At 39.6% G+C, this 16,452-nt stretch overlaps 1 protein-coding gene and 1 long non-coding RNA gene across 24 annotated transcripts in view; one reads left to right on the forward strand and one right to left on the reverse strand.

Moving 5' to 3' along the window:
• NRXN3 (neurexin 3) overlaps nucleotides 1-16,452 on the reverse strand; it is a 1,624,030-nt gene that overhangs the window by 732,747 nt on the left and 874,831 nt on the right. The gene's annotated exons all lie outside the window — the stretch shown is intronic.
• On the forward strand, nucleotides 11,372-12,186 carry LOC141277820 (uncharacterized). Its single transcript, XR_012329673.1, has 3 exons — nucleotides 11,372-11,424; nucleotides 11,859-11,908; nucleotides 11,999-12,186. It is a non-coding gene; the product is annotated as an uncharacterized lncRNA (long non-coding RNA).

Here is a 16,452-nt window from a genome sequence, read left to right on the forward strand (position 1 = left end):
ATCTGTCTGTGCAGCTTTAAAAATGATCTTACAAATTTATTGCTGCACACACTTTTGGGAGGTACACTTCAAAAAAGAAAACCCATGATTTCAGGAAATGTAATAAAATCCTTTAGGGACAGCTAATGATCATTTTTTAAAGAATCTACAACCCAGACCATATTCACATGTCCATGATTCTTTTTAGCAGCTTAGTAGTGAAATATAAATATGTTCTAACGACTAATATCACTCCTATTTTTGCAATTACATTAAAAGGAAAGACACTCTGTACCCTTCTGTGGTTACCTTACTTCCATCTAAGTCCTTTCCTCCATGTAGACTATCACAGGCAACAACAACAACAAAATATATATATAATATATATATATAAAATGTTATATATACATATTATATATATACATTTTATGAAATGTGTGAAATAGTCAAGAGAGATATAGGATAAAGTAGAGAATATATGAGAAACTTATAAATGAGACATGATATATTATATATTATATATAGTATATGTCATATTTCATATGAGGAATATTATGAATGGAAGGACAACATCAATGGAAGAATAAAAAAGATGTGGTACATATACACAGTGGAATATTATTCAACCACGAGAAAGGAGGATATTCTCCTGTTTGTGACAACATGGATAGACCCCAAGCACATTATGTAAATGAGACAAATCAGACAAGGAAAGACAAGTACTCTATGATATCCTTACATGTGGAATCGAAAAACGTCAAACCTATGAAAAGCAAAGTAAAATGGCAGTTACCACGTGATGGCGGAGGGAAGGATAAGAGTGATGGTGTTTAAAGGTACAAACTTGTAACAAGTAGTAAATATGCCATAGAGATCTAATGCACATTATAATGAATACAGAGAATAATACTGTACTATAATTGTAGAAAGTGATAAATATAGCTACATTGACAATCATATTACAACATGTAAATGTGTCAAAGTAACACATTGTATAAGTATACACCCGAAACTTACACAATATTACATATCAAATCCATTCAATATTTTTTTTTTTAAATAAAAGACAACCTTTTAGAAACACATGTGGCTACTTTCTGGCTAATGTTACTAGAATGTAAGCTCTTGGATAGGAGTCATGTTTGTCTAGTTCCCTGATACATCTACAGTGCTTAGGAAGGTGCCTAAGTAGAGTAAACACAGTATTTTCTGATTGAATGAATGAATATCAGAATCTCTAGTAGAAAAAGATATAAAAATTACTACCAAAACAAATTTGTTCATTTTTTCCAATAAGGATTACCGCTAAATGTGGTGGGATAGGGGGTTGCAGAAATTTTTGGAAAGGCCTGGAGAAGAAAGAGGAAGGAAGGCAGAGGATGATAAAGACCATTATTTTCCCATCCTGGTATATCTTTTGCTGTTCCCTAACAAAATGTTATGAAGACAAAGGGATGTTGGAGTGAAAATGAAGTCTCCCCAAAGTTCTGTAATTACTGCATTTGAAACTATGATTTCTTGATATCTCTGACCTGATATTAATTTAAAGACACTTCACACACCAGAGAAACATCAAGAAGGGAGATATAAGTAGGGGTTACTCCATCAGCGTCAGTGATCAAAATAATATCCACCCAGAATGAGGCAGGTTTCCTTGTTTCTAAAATGAGGCAGCCCCTCTGGAACTGTTCAACCCCGCTCACGGGAATCTTGAACATGCAAACAGTAACTAAGCCAGAGATGTACAACTGTGGCACATGTAAGGGGTCGGCCTGGCAGAACAAAATGCTGCAGTAATTTTGCATCCATTACAGCCTAGAAATGGAAGTTATGAAAGAGAAAGGGTATGCAGGAGAGAGTCAGAGGTCTGCAGATGTCTCTGTAATAAACTTCCACAAAGAAAAGCTTTCCTCTGTGTCCCCCTCCATTAGCCAGCTACATTGCTTCTCTCACTAATGGGTAACCACTTCCACCATCCCCTGGAGGGACAGGGTTGAATTGTATGGCCTCTCCTTTTGCACCCAGGTCTTTGATTCTGAGAAGGATGGGTCTGGTTATTCACAAATACCAGGTTCTGGGGATCATGTCCTACAGCAACTGAATTCTGTGCTATTAGAGAAGCAACAATTTGGTTGTTGGCAGCCTGTCTTCAAATCCTGACTCTACCAGTTATGATACATGACCTTGACTATATTCATTATCCTCTTTAACCTTTAGTTTCCATGGGTGCGTAATGGATACAATATCAGAATCTACCCAATAGGCTTACTGTATATAAGATGACATGCAAAGTACTTATTCTGGTGCTTAGAAAATGCTCAAAGATGGTGGCTGTTATTAGTATTGCTAATAATACCAATAACAAGGACAATATACATGGCATTCTATCAAGAAATAAAATATATAGTGGCTTCTTCTAAAGCAAACCTAATGAACAGACTCATCATGTTTGTGAGAAGATAATATCCTCATACAACTTCTTTGAAGCATAACACCACAGATTAGCACTTTCTTCAAGCAGTACGGGACTGAATTCTATACAGGCATATAACTTTGCTCTTCCTGGGAGTAATGGGGCATATGTTTCCCTGGCCAATCAAAACACTAGATAATCTCACATGGAATGGTGAGGTTCTCTTTTGTTTTCCTGAATATTTGTGAATTCCGTGCATTGCTGCTAGAGTGATATTTCTGAACCATACATCTTATTTTACGATTCTCTTCTTAAAAGAATCATCTTTTAGCATTTGTACAAGTTAGGAATGTTTAAGTGCGTAGAGACACATCAACAATATACACTTGATTGGTTATAAAAGGAAGGGAGAAAGATTCAGAAGAAATAATGCCAAATATTTTTTCCACAGTGAATTCTCCAAAGATGATTACCATAATGGAAGTAAAGAAGTCTCTTACAATAAGGATAAGTTTAGTTTGGGCATATTAACCTTAAGATACTGGTGGCTCATCCAGTTGATATTCATCAGGCAGTTGGAAATCTACGTGAGGACTCAAAAGTAATGCCATATTTAAAGATATACCTTTGGGAGTCATTTACAAAGAGGCTTGAGTGAAAGCTCTGAGAATGTCTGAGATCGACAAGAGAGAAGTACAGTCTAAAAGGAAGGTAAGAGAGTCATTCTCCTTGGAGAATGCCTACCTTCATAGCAGTGTTTCTCAATCTTAGCACTTCTCACATTTGGGGGTGGATAATTTCCTTGTTGTGGGAAGGTATTCTGTGGATTATAGGATGTTTAGCAGCAACCCTAGCCTCTACCTACTAGATACCATTTGTAGCTGGTACCCTCTGCCTCCGTACCTCCCACCCCCGGTTATCTGTGATAACCAAGAATATCTCCAGACATTGCCAAATGTCCTCCGGGGGGGGGGGGGGCAACATTACCCTTGTTGAGAATCACTGAGAAGTAGAGGGAACTAGAAAATGTGACCTAAAATGTCAGTGGGAGTCAGTGTTAGGAAACTATGATCATGAAAGGCAAACCGAAGCACTCAAGAAGAGAATAATCAAGACATGGCTTTTGAACTGTGATCCCCAGACCAGCAGCATGGGCACCACCTGGGAACGTGTGATAAGTGCAAATTCTCAGGCCAGGAGCCTACCAAGTATGAATCCCAGAAATCTGTGTTTTAACAAGCCCTCCAGTGATTCTGACACACGGTACCATTTAAGAACCATTGATCAAGAAGAGCAAAAGCTGCATGGAAGTCAAAAAAGATGGATTCAGGAAAAGTTCAGCAAATGAGATCATTGGGATATTGGATTGTAGCATTTGGGCAAATTGGGGTATGTTCCAGAAAGTGAGGAGGTGAAGGCAGACACTGAAGATTACTTGTCTAAGTTAGTCATGATGTGAAGAAAGAAAATATAGTAATTTTAAACCTTTGTATCATCAAGAGACATTCTGATTTGCTCTAGGATAAAGGAGACCATCAACTCCATGGTCAGAGAAAAGAAGTCAGGAAAAAGTTAGAGACGAGACTCGAAGGCCAGAGAGGGTAATGAACTGATGGAGGAATGCTGTTCTGCTGGCCAACTGGCCACTGTTTACTTACCCTTTGCCCACATGGCATAGATATTTAAAAGGTCCAATAAACAATGAGTCCCCCCAAGTTAGACTGCCCCACCATACTACTCATGGATTTGGTACAAAGAGTACATCTTTTTGTAAGAGTACAGAACTTCCTTCTGGTCAATATGGACCATGGCAATAGTTCTAATCTAGGCATGTTTTTCTTCTTCCCCACCTCTCGGGACATTTGGCAAAGTCTTGATTTTCATAAGTGGAGGCAGGTGCTACTGGCATCTCCTGGACACAAGTCAAGGATTCTGCTCAACATCCTACAGTGCACAGGACAGCCCCTCACAGCAAATAATTATTGGACTCAAAATGTCAATGGGCGCTGAGGTTGAGAAACCCTGGTCTACTGGGAACAACTCCTTTTATCACTCGATTATACTACGTGAATTTTATGTAAAGAAGTCCTGCTTCTCCAGGTATGAAATTTTCATCTCAATTCTAACTTCTGCCTTATCTTTTTCATCACTGCCATCCTACTACAAAGAGGGGCTCACCTAGTTTGGCTGTAAATCCTATGACATTTCAGCTCAAGAAATTTACTTTGAGCTTTATCACTGCGTATTTTGGTCTATATTGGTCCATATGTTAACAGATGTGCAAGATGCTACGGGCAGATGCTCATATTTTATTCACTTGTGGCCAATGGGATGTCTTTATTCAGAAGGTAAACTGTAAAGCATCCGGAGACCAGCCCAGCTTTCTCTAAGGTACTACAGTTTACATTGTCTAAACTCCAAAATACCAGACATGTGCAGACAACACTTCTGAAAGTGCTTATTTCGCTTTTTTATGTACACATAGTCTGTTGAATAAGTCAACAAAGATGCTAGTTCTTTATATTAATACCATGTCCTATTTTATTCATCCAAAGTTTCGAGAATCCAGACACAGAGCAGAGAACTCTGCCAAAAATTACAGAAGGAACAGGCAATGTTCTGTTTGTTTGAAAGATCCATCGTCCACTATACTGCTGCCAGCCAGGCTTCAAGGCTGATGAACAACTGAATGTAGAATGCATCCTTCTCCCTTCTCCCACCAGTCCACTCCTACACGCTGGAATTCTTATAACTGCAAGGTGACAAGGAAGATAAAATAAGAAAAAGAAAGCAGGGGCTGGTAAGAAGAGGGACATACAGCTCCAGAAAGAAGCACTAGTTCTGCAAAGAGTTACCTTTTAAACATCTCCTCTTAGAACATTTAAGATTAATGGTTATGTGGAGGAAGAAAGGATCTGTTGATATTTTAGTCACTTTTATGTACTCAGCACAGTTTTTAAAAATAAGATGATAAAATACCATAATTAAATGATTACTCAGAAGTGGACTATATTAGGTTTTGTGGGTATTGCTGAAAATGGACTGTAACTTCTTGGGGATTCTGGTTTTGAAAGTTTTGAGCACATAACTTAGTCATGCACACACTGGACTCCTTCTCCATATGGAGAACAAGTTGATGAGAACACTGAAGTTAGATTAACTCGTGTTTGTTGCCTTCACAAAATCATTCTAATGGTTGCCCATTTTTTTCTCTTCCAAACCCTCCTTTTTTCTAATGCTCTTTTAAGACTTCCGATTATATAAGAAATTACACAGTTAAGTCCTAATATCTCTACACTTGTTAATGCAATTTTAAGCAGGGAGGGTAAATCTAGAATTCAGAGCTGTGAGCAGTTGGCACCCACAACCATCAGGGAGCAGGCAAAGTGGCACAAGTGAAAGATAGCAACTGGCGAAACTTCACACTAGACAATGAGTATTTGAGATTCCAACTCCAGATTTTCTTATGGTTTCAATAAAAGTTAGGTAGCAGCCAAATTCCATTTAGTCCTTCAGAGGCACCTGCTTGCATTCACATCAGGTATTTCTTGCCCCTGTACCCATACTTGTCTTCCTGCACTGCTCCAGAGTCAACGGTTCTCATCCCTTTCATATCCTTAGTCCCCTTCTTCCTCTTCCATTCCCAATTCTACATCAACTTTTTTTTTAAGGTAATTTCTGATTCATGGAAGAGTTGTAAAAATAGTACAGAGTTCCCAGATACCCTTCGTTCTTCTTCCCCTTGTGTTAACACCTTACATAATCATAGGATAATGATCAAAACCAGGAAGCCGGGCTTCCCTGGTGGCGCAGTGGTTGAGAGTCCGCCTGCCGATACAGAGGACAAGGGTTCGTGCCCCGGTCCGGGAAGCGGGGCCCGTAAGCCATGGCCGCTAAGCCTGCGCGTCTGGAGCCTGTGCTCCACAACGGGAGAGGCTGCAACAGTGAGAGGCCCGCATACCGGAAAAAACAAACAAACAAACAAAAAGAACAGGAAGCTGACCTTAGTGCAATGTTATTATTTAACCTACCACTTGTCATCAAAACAATAAGCCAATTCATTCATCCATTTGGCAAATACTTATGAAGTTCCTACTATATGTTGTGCACCATGCTAAGCATCTGGAAAAGAATCAGTGGATAAAGAAGGCAAAAACTATATTGGAACAAATCAGTGAAAAATGAAGGCAAAAATGACACTGGTGTCCTCGTGGAACTTACATCCTAGCTGGTAGAAGGCAGTTCAGTTAATTCTGAAGGCAGCATTATTACTGAACATCATTTTAGACAATATGAGAATGGATGCAGAGGGTACAGAGGACAATCCTAGCTGAAAATTGGCCCATACCACTAGTTCACAGGAGCTATCCTCCACACGCTCTTAGCAGTTCCATATGTGTACCCTTTTAAACCTCTCGGAAATTTCAAATATCTTTCTTCTTGTCTCTGTGTATGTCATGAAAATGGCTGTTTTCAAAATATTTATTAGTTTTCTTGAATTTATTTTTCAATTGCAACAGAGCTGGGAAAATAGAATAATGTAACATTATACAAATAATTGTCTACTACAAGCACAATATTTTAATCTACCCATAAATATAATACCAAATGAAAGAAGGATAGGAAATTTTTATTTTATGCATCTTATTAGCCATGCTGCCCAATTTTCAAGGCTTTCATATCTTATTTTTTAGAGAAAACTGTAGATTCAGAGATTTGGCCTAGTGTGGTTTTTTTTGTAAGCACTGGGAATATAGGCCAATGCTTATTTTCCAGGTCAGGTTAACTCTTATATTACCCATTGGTTTTGCAAACACATCTAATAATTTCCTTAAACCCTCTTTATAAGAAACTGAGGCTGGGCTTCCCTGGTGGCACGGTGGTTGAAAGTCCTCCTGCTGATGCAGGGGACACGGGTTCGTGCCCTGGTCCGGGAAGATCCCACATGCTGTGGAGCGGCTGGGCCCGTGAGCCATGGCCGCTGAGCCTGCACATCCGGAGCCTGTGCTCCACAATGGGAGAGGCCACAACAGTGAGAGGCCCGCGTACCCCAAAAAAAAAAAAAAAAAAAAAGAAAAAGAAACTGAGGCTATATGGTTTAATATTAAAAATACTGGGTACAATTGCTAAAATGGTCACCCGAAAAATACACAACATGGGAAAGAGAGACAGCTCAACAGAGAAAGAAACTCTTAATTCTAGGAGGGCTCTAAAGCCAGCGAGATCTTAGCACAGATAGAGCAAGGAACTGCCAAATCCCCACAAACTTGGGGGAAATCTATTAAATGGTCATTTCTCTCACGCATAACATTAAAAACAGGGCTCTGCCGAATATTCTGACCCTGACCCCCTCCTCGCCTAGTTTCGAAACCCTTCTGCTTCTGCTAAGGACACGTCCTTTATTCTCCCAGGCTTTGAAGAAAATTACCCTCAAGCCTTTGCTTCTAGAGCATACATAAAGAAATGCAATTATCTAGTTATTGTAAGTCTGGTTAATGAATCATCATCTCTGGGTAAACTGATAAGGTTAATTTTCTGAAGCTATAAACCTCATGGCAACCCCAAATCCTACTTTAAAAGTATCAATGGACAGACAGCCACAAGGCTCAAGGGAAGTCCATCCTTGTGAATACAAAACAGAAAAAGACTGAGAAATAAACAACCAACAGGGAAAAGTCAATTACAATCAATGAAACACTCACTGACTATCTATTATGTAAAGGAGTATGTCTTTGGACATTGAAACGATACGCTCTACCTGGAGAGAAATTGTCATATCATCATCCTAGCCAGTAGGTTATTTTTAGAGTGATTACAAAGGAAATAAACGTGCTCAATCGCACTAACCTCAAAACCTTAAGAGATTCTGAGGTTTTATTTACCCTAATAATGTTGCCTCCACATGAGTTCTCCCCAAATTTTCTCCCAGTTTTCTCCCAGCAGGGTAAAGAACTTAATTCTCCCATCTCTCCTCCCTCTGTTCTCCACCACAAACTACCTCTCCTTCCCCAATGCAGAAAATAAGGTGGTTTTTTTTTCCCTCCTTTAAATGAGTTTGGAGTATGTGTGCCTTACTGTACTGTATTAAGCTAGAAGCAGAGAACTGATTCATCTTAGGGAAAAATGTATCCCTTTCGGTGCCATTCAAAAAATATGGTGTGTTACAATGTGATAATCATGGCTGTGGACAGTTTGAGATTGCCATCTATTAGTTTTGATTTCAAGTTTCAAATTTCAGACAGACATTCTTAACGTTTAGAACTCTAAAAGCAACTGTGCCCTTCATAGCTGTTATAGAACCTTTCAGTTTGATGTTCTACATATCTGGCTAACACATGGTTCTCTACTGAGTGCTCTACTACATCTGTCAAGTAGCAAAATCTGAGACCAGTAAAAATGAATACACTCTTGAACTTCCCCAAATATTTATTGATGATGAACGCATACCTATTTTCATTCTAGGCAAAAAAGAATTAGTCTGTCTATAATTCCATGAATATTCACACAAAGCACTATTCTTGAAAATGGTTTGGAAAGAAAAATGATTAGGGTTTTCTAAAGATCAACCAGAAAATACCTTAAATTGCCACCCAACCCAAGGGCATCCACGTTCATAAGCTCGCAGTGACATCCTGTCCTCACACATTACCACACAGAGGCACACACACACTCACCACGCACAGTGCAGTGACACACATCCACTATCATTTCCACATTCACAAACTCTACCAACTCACATCCCAGTGCCAAGATGGCCTTCAACCACTATGAAAGTTAATGACTGTGTTGTTTGTGATACAGGGAGAAGCTATTACCCGTATTTCATGATTTCCTTTGGCACTTTCATATTGGTCCTGACCAAAATAAAATATACTTGGCTCTAGGTGAGACTTAATCTTTTTTGATTTGGATTAGACAATCCAAGTCAAATAAAATATAAATGCTAGTCTAATAAAATATATTTGTTTCTACCCCAGCCTTCCCCATCTCAGTAAATACTACCATAGTCCACTCAGGCTATCAAGTCAAAAAGGGTGGACATCCCCAACCTCTCCCTTGTCAACCCTCCCACCTCCATATCCATGAGCCATCAGCAAATTTTGTTATCACTGTCCCAAAAATGTACTTGCAACACATCCACTCTTTCTCCACACTTCCCACTAAAAGCCTCCTGAGTAATTTTCCCTCTTCCTCTCTGTCCTCCTCTCCTACAATCCATCTTCCATAAAGCCACGAGAGTGACCTTTCAAAATATAAATCAGCTGATGTCATTCTCTCAATTAAAACCCACCAATGTTCTCTATTGCTTTTAGAATTACACCTTCATTGCTTCCCACGGCCTTCAATGCTCTGCAGAATCTGGCAAGATGCCTCATCAATTTGGTTTTTACCCTTCCTGCTCACTGGTCCCTTCCTCTTTCCCAAGCACGAAATTCCCCTCAAAGCCCGTGTACTTATCACATGCCTGGCCATTCCTCAGCCTTCATGTCTCAATTTCAATGCCCCCATAGAAGACTATGCTACACTCTCTTCCTCCAAGCCAGTTATCACCTATTACGTCACTCTGATGATTTCCACTGTAGTGCTGGTAACGGTCCATAGGTATTTTATTTGCATATCTATATACTTATAGATTCTCAGACTCCACCATAAGAATTTAGGTTCCTTGATGTCAGGAATTTGTTGGTTGTTCACCTGTATCCCCAGTGCCTAGCACAGTGCCTCTCCCCAGATAAAGCCCTCAATAAAATGCTGGTAAATGAAAAAATATGCATTGAAAGGATGAATTAAACCCCCCTCTTGGCTTGTTGGCCTTGGGAATCACCTTCACACTGGCTTTAGTAAGGGGCTGTACTCTGTTCTCTGCTCCCTAAAGGCACTTAGTGCCCTTATCAGTAAAATAAGACAGTTGTATTCAATAATCATTACAGTGTCTATTAGCTGAGGAGACTTGTTAACTCAAGGTAGGAGAATAATATAAGCTATTAGTAGTACAGTCGGTCATGGAATACGAGGCTCATCATTTTCTTTCTTTATTCATTAGTTAGTATGCTTATACGTCACTTTCTATATTTGCATAGGGAAGCAACCTCTGGATGTATGTATGTATATATCTCTTTCTCTCTATCTAAACTAGCTATTTCTATCCCTACCTAACTACCTATACATCTACGGCATTTTATCGCAAGATAAATAATTAAGTCAGACTTCAAAACCCATTTTTATTTGGAAACAGATATAAAAATATACTGCATTAACTAATTATATTCACTGATAAGGAATCACTCCTATATACCTTCTCTTGAACCCCTGGATATTGTGCATAGAGAGATTCTATTTGGTGAATTTTATAAGCCTTTCAATTGTTCTTATTTTAAAAACTGCTCTTTAAGGTAAATTACTATATATGCTCGATTATATTGTTTCATATAATACTATCAAATTTAATGGAAAATTTCAAAGATATTAAATACTTTAAAGTTCCTTTGTTAAATTACTGGATGTGCTCAAAGGTGTGGATGATGAAGAAATCATGCGGCAAGATCAAATGAAAATATACTTTTTTATTAGTTTAATTTTCCTTTCTTTGCTCATTTTTTGGGGGTATGTTTTGCTTTTTCCTTATGTACTTAACTTTTTTCCTTGCTTAAAATGCAAAACTCCTAGCTAGTATCTTCTTATAGGAATCAAAGAAGAGAAAACACATCTGAAGAATCTGGGCTTGGGTATAAGCAGTTCTTCTGGCTTATTATTCTCTTTCATTCCATTAAAAGGAAGGAATATTCCCAAGATAATATCTACACTCAGCAAACAGTTTCCAACTCCTGAGTTAGGTTTCAACCCAAGTCATCTCTCCTCACCCCACTATGTGCAGCTGCCCAGGGCCATTGTGTTGCAAGATTATGAACTATGACATCATATCATTCTCTGGTGCCCATATGGAGATGATAGACCTTAAATTTACTAGCCTTGAAGACACAGGAAAAGAAGGTCTATGGTACCATACTGAAAGGAAAGAAAGGAGGTTAGAGGTCAGAAAATGGAGAGCCTAATTCAAAATGATTGGAACTACAGAAAGAGCTGCCTGTCTCTAGATATTTATTTAGTACCTACTATGTGCTAATTATTGGGTATATAGTGGTGATCAAGACAGAACTTATACCTGTTTCAGGAAGCTTAAAATCCAGTAGGCTTAGAAAGAGAAAAGGCAGGAAAAATAATAACAATAGAAGAAGAAAAAAGGCTAGAGCAAAGAAATGAGTGCACATGTTATGATCAGGAGGGAAGGATTTATTTTAAATCCCTTATCCTCCCCATTGTGGACCTGCCTCCTGGTCTTTGATACTTTTTCTGGTGCCTGTTATAATTGGGAACTTATGTTCCTCCATTGTTTCTCCGACGCTGCTTTTTCTGTTAACTCCTTAAATAGTTCTAGCCTTTTGGCAATCTTCTCTTTCTCTCTTAGTTTCTCTGCACAGAGAGAAAGCTCTATTTGCCAGCTCTGCCTGAGACTGGGTAAGAATTTGGTAGTGGGGGTGTGGCATGGGGAAGTACTTGGCGAAGAGGATGGAAACTAAAGAAGCCCATTCTCAACTTTATCAACAGTGTGGAATTCAGAGAAGCCAGGAGAAAGGAATGAACGACTGCTCTGAAACTCCAAGAGAACTGTATTAATGTGCATTGCGAGACACTTCTAAGGTATAAATAGACGGCCATTCTCATTTTGGTGATGCAAATTGCTTTCATGTACTTTCTTTAACACAGATGTCACATGTAAAATAAACAAAACAAAAAAAAATTACAAAAAGTCATTTAAAAAATCCTATTCTTGTTTAGAAAGCTTTCTACAGGATATTTTTATGGAAAGGTAGAGAGCCCATCTGTGACTAAACAAGTTTTCTCTTTGGCTGGAGATGATCTGAAGAGATAATATTTGTGCATAAGATATTAAAATGATGTTCATAAATGAAAGTGATGCTATGGACCGGACTGCGGATTATTTTCTGTGGTGGTGGCATATCTGTGCCATGAGCAAGTTACTTTTTTCATCCAGTTTTCCTTATAATTAAAAGCACATTCCTGAGAAGTGGCTGCCTGGGATTAAATAAAAGGATCCTATGATCACAGGCAAAACCATATTATTTAAACAAGGATTAAACCACTATTTTGGTCTAAATGTGTTCTGACCAAATGAGCAACTGGACCTAGCCATGAAATACCCTGAAAACTGTGGACGTGTTACAGGCAGTGAATGAGTGCTGGCAAGATAAAATCTTAATGAAAGGATACCTCACTTCACTAAAACATGGCTTTGAAATGCTGGATGAAGCAACTGCTAAAGGCTTACCCAAGAAAAAAATAAAACCCTATCATAAGATTAAAGATTTTACAAAACCCAGAAAAATTAGGATGTGATAACCAGGGGGAAGGTGAAGTTCCTTTAAGTGATAAATAGGAAAGTGATGATAAATTAAATGTTCTGAACTCCATGCCAGCAGTAAAAGGGAAAAATACCATCTAATGAGAATTCTTAGTGTGAAGCTGATTACTCCAGCACTGGTGTCAACTAATGAGATAGTTCAGACACTAATAGAAAGGACTGTCTAGTTTTCCTCATATATTTTCCATACAACGTGACCCAGAGCATAAATGGAAAACTGCATCTATTTAGAGGTCAAGAAATTTGAAAGAAAACACTCAAAGTTTACCAAAGCAGTAATCCTCATTAGAGAAGACAGTGAGTGAGTTGGACGTTCATTGTGGAGTGGGGACGATCCTCTGAGTTCTGCCTATTTTCCCCAGAGTGCATGTCCACTCTGTACATCTCATTGACACTCATAGCCTCATTTATTCATCCATCCACCATCCACCATCTATCCAACCATCCATCCATCCACCATCCATCCATCCATCCATCCATCCATCTATCCATCCATCCACTCATTAATGTACACCCATAATCTATAAATTGAATTGCCCATTCATGCTAGGTACTGTACTCAGAGGTTAGAGAAATACGTAGATTGTTGCTGCTGACATGAAACTCCTACTCTAATAGGGAAGGAAACATTAGAGCACAAATTACTCATACCTCAATAATGTTACGGCATAAAAGAGAAAGGAAAACTGTTTTAAGTGTGAGGTCATGGATAAACAGATGTTTCCCTTATAAAAGATGTTTCAGCTGAGCATGTGTGGAATGAGCTGGAATTGACTAGGTGAAAGGTATGCATATGTATGTGAGCATGCCTGTGCATATGTGCACATGTGTGGGTGTGCATGCAGGGGGCACCTATGTGTGTTCACAGTGTGTACACATGAACCTATGTGCACATACACATACTCATGTATGTGTGTACTGTGAGGGTGTGCATGCATGTGTTCACATGTTTGTGCATGCATACTTGCAATGCGTGTGCTGATGCATGCATGTGCTTGTGTACAGGCGAGTGTATGTGTGTTAGGAGGGTGCTTCCTGAGGTGGAAAGAAATCTCCCAAATGTCTCTGAGAACTGAAATCCAGAGCCTGAGCCTGAGGGCGAATGTACCTCAGGATGCGGCTGGAGACACAGGCAGAGCCAGATCACAGTGCCTGCCCGTCATGTTAAGGATGTAGGTCTTTTTCTCGAAAACCTCCATGTAATTGCTGAAGTGACTTAGGCAGTGGAATGACAGAAATGAGATTTATATCTGAAGAAAGGTCACTCTGGCTGTACCACCACGTTGACAAATCACAAATGGCTCTCTGGCCCGGACTTCCCGCCTGAACTCCAAACCAAAATTTATAATTGTCTGCTGGACATCTTCCACCAGGCACTTAAAACTCAAAGCAGCTGAAAACAAAATCATTATTTCTTTCAAGAATATGTCGTTCCTCTAATTCACCTTGAAGAACGGCACCATCTTCAAACCATTATTCAAGGCAAGAACCTTAGAGCCAATACTCTCCTTTCTCATTCCTTTCAACCATCAGTTGATAAACTGATTATCAAACTTGGGCGAATATGTCCCCTTCTTTCCACTTGGATTCCTCTTTTTAATCTCACATCACTCCTTCCTGTATTGCCACAGCCAGCCACACTGCCTCCAGTCTCTGAAGTCCAATGCATCTTCCACTCAGGCTATATAATTGCTACTGGTTCTCAAGAGCTTCCAAACATTCCCCATTTCTCTTTGCAGCATAGTGTAGTGAGAAGAATAGGGGCTGGGGATTTAGACCTGGCTTGAACTCTGGCCTCAACCACCTACCATCAGAATTTGTTGAACCAGTTACCTGTTATCTCCTAATTTTCAGGTTGATCCATTACATAATGCCTCTCAGGTTTGAGAACATATTAGAAACAACTAAACTAGTACAGGACCTAGCCCATAGTAAGCACTCTCCAGTCGTTTACAGTCTGGCCTTAATCTACCTTTTCCTCATTTGTTACCATTCTTTTCACCCACCCAATCATCTAATAATCCACACTAACTCCCTCTTTTTCAAAGTTACCATGTAATTTCTCATAATATTCCCTTGTCCTAGAATGCCCTTTCCTAGTCTGCCTGACAAAATCCTGCTCATCCTTAAAGATGCAGCTCAAAAATGACCACTAAGTAAGGACTTTTATGATGACCATCCAGTCCTTACACAAATTACACCTTCTCCAAGCTTCTGTAATGCTTTATAAATGTCTATGTAACTCTTTGTGCAACAATTCAAACTCTTTGGATTGTTGGCTCACTGAAGACTAAGTCTCTTTCCTCATTGCCTTGCACATGCCTTGCACAAACATTTGCTGAAAAGAACTGACAAGTCAAAGTTGTAAGAGACACTCTTTGGGAAGCGTATGCCAAGTCAGGAGAGCAGGAGGTTTGACCTTGGGAACTAGCAACCTCTTGCTCCTTGTATCTTTCCCCCCAAAACCTGCCTCCTGAAAATATAAGTGTAACATAGTGAAATATCTGAAAAAGACTAAATAGTACCAGCATTTTCTTTATCCTCTCCAACCCCAGGAAAAGTGGCCAGCGTCATACTTCCAAATGCTCAGTGGAGAGGGATTACGCTCAATGACTCCAGTGAGGGGGAGGTACAGCCGAAAGGACTTGGTAAGAAACATAGGATCTGCACAAGGGAAGGGAAAGAAGGGGATTGTATTATTTACCTAAGGTTGCTGTAATAAACCAGGTGGCTTAAGATAAGTGGGCGGTTTATTTTTGACCGTTCTGGAGACCAGAAGTCCAAAACCAAGGCACAGGCAGGGCCATGTTCTCCCTGAAAGCTCTAGGTCAGAATCTGCCCCATGCCTCTCTCCTAGCTCCTGGCATTGCTGGCAATCCTCGGTGCTCTCTGGCTGGTAGATGTATCCTTCCAACCTCTGCCTCGGTCGTCACATAGTGTGTTTCCTCTGTGTGCTGTGTCTTCTCCTGGCAGTCTCTTCTCTGTGTGTGTCTGCCTCTGTCTCTTCTCCTCTTTTATAAGGACCCCAGCCATATTGGATTAGGGACTTACCCTACTCCAGTATGACCCCCTTTTAACTTACATCTTAATTGCATCTGCAAAAACCCTATTTCTGAATAAGGTCACATTCACAGGTATCAGAGATTAGGACTTCAGCATATCTTCTGGGGGACTCGATTCAACCCATGATGAGGATCCAGGTAGGAAAGACAAGTGCTCTGCTTCCACAAAAGACCAGAATAGATGTTTACCAGAAGCTGGATGGTGGCCGGTGGGAGCACGTATCACTAAACACAAGTGGAATGATAGTGTCTGAGACGAAGCACAGCCTGAACCACCCAGAGCCAAAAGAACGAAAATAAAGATCAGCCCCACAGCAAACTAAAAACTATTATCTTCCTCAGGCTTTTCTGTGATCACTAGCTAGGGAATCATATACAACTCCATTATTAAAAAAGCAAATCTCTGCATTTCCTGCCAGGCCAGAAGGTGGGGAACTCTGGGACAATTTAAAGTTGGATTGGAAAAATAGAGAGAAGAGTAATTCTTACATATAAATGGTGTGGCTAAACGCCAGTCTCATTCCACAAGCACGACAGTGTGACACTCATGTGAGGAG

Source organism: Tursiops truncatus, chromosome 2, assembly GCF_011762595.2.
Source record: "Tursiops truncatus isolate mTurTru1 chromosome 2, mTurTru1.mat.Y, whole genome shotgun sequence".
NCBI classification, from domain to species: Eukaryota; Metazoa; Chordata; class Mammalia; order Artiodactyla; family Delphinidae; genus Tursiops; species Tursiops truncatus.